Below are 9,133 nucleotides of genomic sequence, written 5' to 3'. Positions count from 1 at the left end.
TCGATAGTCGAGAGATTCTAAAATGTTCCCGACGACAGGTCCTTGGCTCAGACCCCTTGAGCCGCCTTGCGTCGCCATAGTCGTCAGGTTGTAATCTTCGATTGACCTGATGGCTATACTTTGACTTTCGCCTTGTCCAAGCCTCAGTCAAAGTGGGGGCTCTGTAGACACCTCGTTTCTGCACCCCTCGCAAACCACCCGGTGATGATTGGGCCGCATGTTTAGTACGCGGAACGATTTGTGACAATTCGTAAGTTTATCGTCAAGTGATCGCTCAAACACTTGTGGCTACCTCATGGTTGTCATCTACGTGCCGATACGGTCGTTTTGGCAGTAATTAGAGTACATTTGGAGTCCGGGTCAAAAACCGTCTTCATTTTCTAAAAAATCGTCAAATCCCGAGTCAAAGCAATGTGCTTGTCTACCTAAGGTTAGGATGTCATAAAATGTTGAGATTGTGTCTCATTTTGAGTCTCATGTCACTTCATTAGGCTAAACTAAAAGTTTACATTACAAAATGTGCATTTCATTTAGCTAAAATGACAACCCGACATTTAGGCCCGTTTTACGAGGTGATAAAGACATTTTTGGGTCAGGCCTATTTCACAGAAATTTCTAGATCTCTTTCTTAGCTTTCCAACGCCACCAAAATCACCTCATTCCGAGTCTTGTAGAGAAAGTTATGCCTAAAATATGACAGGCTGTCAAACGCGTTTTCTACGCGTAGAGGAACCTACCCGGGAAAGGACGCAGCAAGTGCTGCGCCTCTTCCAAGGGACGCAGCACTCTTTGCGCCTTTTCCTGGGCTTTCTTTTTGTCCAAGTTTCTGTGTTTTAACCTAAGTCGGTTATTTCCGAATCTTTCCTTCCGTATCCTAGTCTTACCATAATTCCTTCACGTGATTAGTATAAATAGGAGCCTTTGTTCCTCATATTTCTCACGCGAGTGTCCGCCCTTCTCTTCTCCCTTTGCATTCTAGACTTTGTTCTTACTTTTTGGCGTCTACGTGCTTGAACTTTCGACCACGTAAGCTCGGATCCTCCGAGTACCGGCCTCCCGTTTGCATGACCGACCAATTTGACCAACTACACTTCAATCAACTTAATTAATCTATTCGTTTTCCTCTTACGAGGGCACTTTCTTTACATTCGCGTCGAGCATCACTAATCGATATCTTAGTCCTTCTCGTTTCGTCAACATGTAAGTCTGAGGGTGTAATCTCCCTTTTATTTATTGTATTTATTTATTGTATCATCATCAATTGTAAGGTTTATGTCGAAAATATCATTAAAACCGATTTCTAAAACCATGCTTTAAAACCTCTTTTTACGGATTTCCAGTAGATAACCGTCGAGAAAGGACGCAAAGAATCGCTGCGCCTCTTGAAGGAGCGCGAGCACTGCCGCGCCTCTTCGTGAGGCCGCGCAGCGATTCTCGCTTCCTTTCTTCTTCGTTTGTCCTCTGTAATTCGTCGTGTTTATTTGTTTCGTTTGTTTGTTAATTCTTCACCATGATAGCATATAATTCACATGTATATTATAATCGTCATCATTAGCATGTTTTAATCGTCACAAATCCGACTTAAATCCCAAATAATCCAATATTTGCGGGTTTTCGTCATTAAATTCAATTCCGGGTTATAGAGATTCAATTCATCAATATTGAGTTTCTAGAATTCGTCTTTGATATAGTTTTCATCTGTCCTTTGTCGTATCTATCATATATTCGTCATTAATCCATCGTATCTAACCTAATTAATTGATTTAATTTGTTTAGCTTGTTAATATTTTTCGCTCCTGTAATTAATCCATCTTATGTTAATTCGTTTAATTCCGTCTTATTCATGTTTTACTGTTTTGATGACCCATTCATATGTTAAATAACCTATTAATCACTTTCATCCGAGTAAATATCATCAATCGATCATTAAATTCACCCATTAACATTAACGGCTTGCAATTACGGCTTCACAGCCAGAACTGAGCCAAGGAGAAGACGCGCGTCTGCGCTTGTTCTGGCCGAGTCTCGTCCCTGAACTCCGTTTCTGCCTTGACGTCGTGTAATTAGTTTACATATTAACTAACTATTAACCGTAATATCACGCCAATTCCTGTTCGTTAATTTATTTGATTCTTTCTTTCTTTCTTTCTTTCTTTTTCTCAAATTATCCGTTTTAAAGGTATTTTCGACATAAATCGCCTACTCCAATGTAATTAATGTAATTTTTATTATTGTAATTTTCGTTGTATTATTTATCGCGTTTGCATGATTCATTTGTATGTTTTCACACGTAATTGAACATTAAATCCTACTTCAACCCAATTGTTTGCTAAATTAATTGTTTACCGACTTAGTATTAATTCTCACATGCTAGGATTAAAACTTGGATGTTGCATTGCATGCATATAGCCGATGATATATCAAGTACGAATAACTTCCCTAATCATTAGTAGAGGCCGCTATCGAGGCGGGCGGGATTAAGTGTTCGATCAAAAGAGCTTCCTAATACGTACCCTCACCCCTTACTCCAGATATCTGTGAACACCCGTGTTCATTGGCATCCACGAGAGTCATTCTAGACATAGAATGCTAAGGGTAACGATTGCTTAGTGTTCATGTCTCTACTTTATGTCTTGACATGACATGAGGTATTCGAACGGTTCTAATTTCCCATAAAAATTGGTGGCGACTCCACAAAAATGCAAACGCTTGTTTCCTTTCCTCCCAAGTGCCCCCGTGGGCGGCCCGCTGTCCACAAGTCTTCATCATTTCTTCCAAGGAATTTTGTGATTGGTTTTGGTTTTGATTTGGCTTTTGAAATGAAGAGTTTGAAGCCCCTTTTTGATTTTGATTTTGGTTTTGATTTTGGTTTCCACCCCACCCCATATTTGGATGAGACTTCCAACCTTCATTGTAAGTGTTAGAATAGGGGTCAAACTTCCTAAAACCAATAGCCTTCACCGCTTCAATTGCCTCCTCCGTTTGCAAAGATGGACACCCATCGGTGGGATGAGTTGGGTCATTACAAAGACCACAAAATTTCACATGAGAAGTACTCCCACCTCCTTTTGTAAGTTCCTTCACCAAATTAGTGAGAAAGTCAACTTTCTCCTCCATATGGTTGGAACCTTGCCTTGAGGAGAATGTTCCACTTGACTTCTTAATTCTCCTCCCAAAATTCCTAGAGCTTCCTACCAACCTTTCAATCAACTCATTTGCTTCTTGGACCGACATATATTCAATTCCACCTTGGGTGGCGGCTTTAATCATCCTAGCATCATCCTCAAGTAAACCACCACAAAAGTTCAAGAGAAGGTAGTGGTCGGTATACCCATGGTATGGGCAACTAGCAAGAAGTTGTTTAAACCTCTCCCAATACTCATACAAGTTCTCCCCATCCAATTGCTCAACATTACTTATTTCTTTCTTCAATTGAGATGAGAGACTAGCGGGAAAATACTTTTCTAAGAAAGCCCTCTTCATTTGATTCCAAGTGGTGATGCTCCCGGTAGGGAGATAATAAAGACAATCATTGGCCGCGTCCTTGAGTGAGAAAGGAAAGGCCCTTAGTTGAAGTTGCTCATCGGTAACCCCATTAGGCTTCATGCTTGAGCAAACAACATGAAATTTGTTGAGATGCTTGTTGGGGTCTTCCGTGCTAAGACCATGGAATTGGGGCAATTGGTGAATGAGCCCGGACTTCAATTCAAAGGTGGCATTTTCCGCCAAGGCCGGAAAGGAGATACACAAGGGTACTTGTGTGAGATCCGGGGCGGTAAGTTCCTTAATAGTTCTAGGCCGTGGTGGGTTCTCTCGTTCACCATGCCCAAGTGGTTGTCCGTCCTCACGATCACCCATGATGATTTGAATGGGTATGGGTTGTTCAAAAGGGATGTTGTTATCTTCTCTTTGGTCTTGTTGAAAACCGGGATCAATTTCTTCAATAACCGGGTGGTCTCTTCTAATACCTCCTCCTATCCAAGCAAGTGATCTTTGAATCTCCGGGTCGAAAGGAAAAAGTGGTTCTCTTGAGTTCCTAGTATTGACCATAAACAATTCTACACAAGTGCACACAATCAAAAGGTTCACACAAGTAAAGAACAAGACACTATCAACAAGAAACAAAGACTAACTAACACAACTATCCTAAAACCACAAATAACAAACACTAGCAAAACCGTTACCTTCCCCGACAACGGCGCCAAAATTTGACACGCCTAAAATGTCGCACTAAAAGACGGCCAAATTAACAATTTATATACCACTAAACACACTAATTAGCACTAATTATAAACTAGTAAAATAGCAAGCAAGGGATCGAACCCAAGAGAAGATGGGTTTTGCAAAAGTGAAATTAAAAGAGTATTTAGAACAATTGTGACAACAATAACAACAAGTAAATAAAAAGGGGGGTTTTGGGTTGAGTTTTCAATTGTAACCAAAGCAAGGGGATTCAAACAAGAGTGTAGAACAAGTAAACAATCAAGAGTTTAAGATGGAAATTAATCAATATTAGGAAAGACTTAACCCGACTCAAAGCATGACACTTTAGTTGACAAACCCTTCAATCAATCCTTCAATTATATATTATCACCCTATTGTGAAGATAAATCTTCTAAATCTCCTTAATAATGGTCAAATGACAAGGAAATCACACTTAATCAAATAACCCAACTTATCAATTCTACCAAGTAGAAATCACATACATTGGACAAATTAATAAGAAGATATGCACAAGAGATTCAATAGGGGTAATTAGACACAATGAAATCACAATTAATGCCCAATTACAAGTTAATCCTTTACTTGCTAATTAAGCCAAGAAGAAATCACATTCATTAGCATAATAACAAGGTGTTGCAAAGATGAGATTACAAGGAAATCACACTTAATAATCTCAACAACAATAAATTAAGGAGCTTGATTAATTAAGCAACAAGGAAATCACACTTAATTACTCAATATAAACAAGGATTCCAAAATTCAAACAATAAACACAAAAGGATTAACAATGATAATTAAAATTAAAGAAGGATTAAAGGATCTTACAACCAAAGTTTAAGCCTTGAGCCGGATTAAGATAGGAGATTAGTTCTCCATAATTAGATCTAATACCCAATTCAAAAGATGAAAATATTCCCAAATTACAACCTTGATTAATTAAAGTGAACAAAAGATGGTTAACCTAATTGCAAACTTCCTATTTATAATACCCCGTAACCTAACACTTATGGGTTTAACAAAAGACAGGCCCGTAATACAAAACGCTAACAAAAACCGTCAAACCCAGAAAACTCGCACGGTGCGAGTTATGGAGTCTGGAAACTCGCACCGTGCGGTTTCTCTGCTGGAGTCCGTCTTCCTTTCGTTCTTCCTTTGATCCTTTGGAAGGCTTTCTTGGTGCATTTCTTCAAGCTTGTTCTTGGCTCTTCCTTGGACATTTCTCTTGATCTTTCGGCTTCCTAATCTTCACTTGAAACTACGCTAAATGGTGAAACATATGGAATTGGCAAAATAACGTCAAAAATGTCACAAACCGCTACCAAATGCTACCAAATGAGCTCAAAATGATACCAAAATGTAGTAGAAATAGGAGCTCATCAAGAAACTTGTAAGATCTGGAGCGATTAATAGAGATATTAATCAAAGGAAAGTTTTTATCACAAGACTTTTTTTCATAATGAACAACTTCATAATTTTCGTATGGTAAGGAGAAAAGGACTGGAGAAGTTTGAGAGTGCACAATCAGGAAACTTGATTCCTTTTTTCTAGAGTTTGGTTTTTTTCTTTTTTGATTTTTCATGGTTTGAGAGAAAATTATCTCTCTACTTTCTCTCTCATCATTTAATCTTCTAGCCCTTTTTTTGACTTTCCCACATGAGAATTTGTGTTGATTAGAGTCAAGGAAGGAGAGCTCAAAAAGTTGGATGTATACAATGTTCTGTTCCATTTTGAATTGATAAAATATGTTTACTACTTGTAACTTGTGAGTGTGTCCACCCTTCTTGTTATGGAGCAGCTGGGAGAAACGATTATAAATGAAATTCCAAATTCAAGAGACGATTATAAATGAAATTCCAAAGATGATTATAAATGAAATTCCAAATTCAAGAGCTATCTTTGCTTAGACCCGGTAAAGTGGACATTTAATTAAGTTTGGATCGGATTAAGTGTGATACCCGAGTAAATATCTACTATCCAGTAGATTTAAGTAAATTCTTTATTTGAAAAGGGAAAGAATTTTTTTATCAAGTAGAGTCGAAAAAGGTACACAAATGAAATGAATCCATCCTAGAGGGAGATATTGACTTAATAAAATTCGAAAGACGTAGTAACCTAGTACAAATTAGACCAGTACAAATAAGACCCTAGAATAAGAATAAAATAGTTCGGTCGGAATCCGACTTAATAATAACTTTACCCGTAGAAGTTTACTAGACCTATCTCAAAAAAAAAAAATAACCCGTTAAGAAAAATATCTAAGATATTTTACAAGTTTTATATATTTTAATGGAATTAGGTCACATGTCAAAGTTTACAATAAAAAAAAAAAAAAAAAAAAAAGTAAACATACATGGTAGAAAGGCATACCACGTACACATATAGCATGTTATGTAGCTTCTATATGGAAAGATGAATACACACGTAAGTACATAAGTAGAAGCTAGGTTAGAAGCTAGGTTACTGTAGTAACCGACCTAAGTTTACTATAAAAAGGACGTGAATCAATGGCAAATCCATGCACACACAAAACAAAAGTAGAGTTTGGTAGAAAACTACTTCGTACTACATCAAAAATATGGTAGTAATTAAGCAAATGATTGGTGTGCTGATGTATGTATAAGGTATATTTCCTACCCCTACGTCTTAAGTTAATATAATGAGTAAGTATATTATTGTTATAATTACTCAACTGATATTATAATGTACGTGAATTATTGTTTATGTGATAAAGTTATGTTATACTTATATATTTTACGTAATGTGGTTTACGTGAGATATGACTGTGGTACTGTTTGTGTTAATAATTGGCGTTATAATGCTCACATGATAACGTTAATGTTAAAATATCATCGCTAAGATGTACATTTGGTCAATGTATCATCCAGGACACTATTATTGAAAGGGACCGGACCATATTATTATTATTTTATCCCGTGTACATGGATGTGAGCTCTGAAGTGGGCTCGACAGGGGGCTCGGCAATTGGCTCTGCCCCGTTATATCCGGATAATAAGAGAAAAAGAAAAAGAAAAAAAGGGAAAAAGAGAAAAAAAAAAAGAAAGAAAAAGATGGTTATCCTATGTACACGGAGGAGGGCATAGCCTAAGGGAGTCTCGTCTCCGTAATGTGGCCATGTTCAATAATAATGACCCGAATTATATTAATTTGAGTTGGAGGTTATGGGAAATATACTCAACCTGTGGTTGGTTGACCCTTTATTTTATTAATCTTTTTCAGGTACAGGAAACAGGGAAGGACATGAGTGAGGTTGACGCAAGAAAATAGGATAAGAATAATGTATCATAATAATATAATCTTATCAATAAGACTTGTTACTAGTTATTTGGTTGTACTAAAAAATAATGTAAGCCTTGTATTTCTCTGTATGGGGATATACGGCGGTAACGCTCTGTAATTTCCGCTGCTATTAATAAAATATACCATTTTGTACTTCTGTTGTTTACGGGGCGTTACAAAAGTGGTATCAGAGCTTAGGCTAAAGAATGAAAAAAAATTAATTAATAATATATATGGATAAAAAAAACATAAATTGAGAGAGAGATGGGTAGACGTCCTAGGAATCATGGGTAGCTTATAGGATTTTATCTTATTTATTTGCTTGTTAACTTATGTGAAGAAGACTTTATTTGACTTAAGGATATTGTTTGTGTCCTTTTAGTATTTATCGTTAGTGCACTGTTTATACGGTCTTTGGGGACATATCTTTCTATATATGTGCACACTTTTAAGATCATAGGTTACATAAGAAAAAAAAAAGTATAAAGAACTACTAGGTTCAGTTTTACTGTCATGTCCCAAGATTAGAGACATTAGAGGATGCGTGAGAAATAGAGTCTAATTCCATAAATGCAGAGTGAAATAGAGATACTATACTTTAATCATTTAAAGTCCCTAACCATGAAAAATACAATATTATAGAGGTATGATAAATTTATTTTAGTGCCCGACATTAATGGATATAGTCCAAAGTAGAGTGCACTTGATTCACTTAACGACAACGACGTAGCAAATTTCGATGTTTTTCAATAAAGGAATGGTGAAATATTATGTCCGAACGAGTTTGAGAAAATGATGGTTTTTGTAGTTTATATGAACAAAGAAGGCGTGATATATGTAGGATATAGATAAACTGAGTTAAGTGACTGTCACAATTTCGAAATCCTGACTTGTAAAGGAAAAAAAAAAGTTTGTCGTATTTGTTATGGAAGAAGAAATTTGTGCCTAACTTTGTGGATGAATGAGAGGCATGAGTTAGGAGTATAGAAAGGAAGTGAATAATGCGATCTTTATTTGATTGGACAAGCTTAGCGTTGGAGGCATATAGGAAAAGAGAGAAAATACAAAAAGGAATCGAGTGTGATGGACTCAATGTAAGTACATTTATGGAGTTCGAATTTCAGTAGCATTTATATGGTAGACACAAGGAGTTTTTAAAGTTTGGATCGGAATATTGTGGTTTTAAGCCAATATATTGAGTATGTTAGAAAAAAATGGAGGTTTGAAGATATAAAGTTTTAGGGACTTGTAAATGTTAAGTGAATATTTATTTCAATTATGGAAAATATTGGATTAATGTCTTTGGAGGTCATTAGTGAGCATCACAAAGTCTTATTAGAGTTTTGAAGATATTGTGGATTGAGGACTTGGATGATATTATTAAGAGATTTATGGCTAATAGAGTTGTACTTATGTCGTTTGGATTATGCTAATGAGATTGACATTGGGTTACTTAGAGGTAAAAGAAGAGGATAAAAATATTTTCATGTTTTAATTTGTATTTTGAGAATGACTGTGATTTTGGGGATTGAAATTTGGGAGTTGTTGGTTGTTGATAATAATTAGGTAATATGCTGGTGATGGTGAAATTTGAATTATAGAGCTTTGCTTC

This window comes from Silene latifolia, chromosome 10, assembly GCF_048544455.1.
Source record: "Silene latifolia isolate original U9 population chromosome 10, ASM4854445v1, whole genome shotgun sequence".
NCBI classification, from domain to species: Eukaryota; Viridiplantae; Streptophyta; class Magnoliopsida; order Caryophyllales; family Caryophyllaceae; genus Silene; species Silene latifolia.
Note: the sequence above shows the minus strand (reverse complement) of the source record.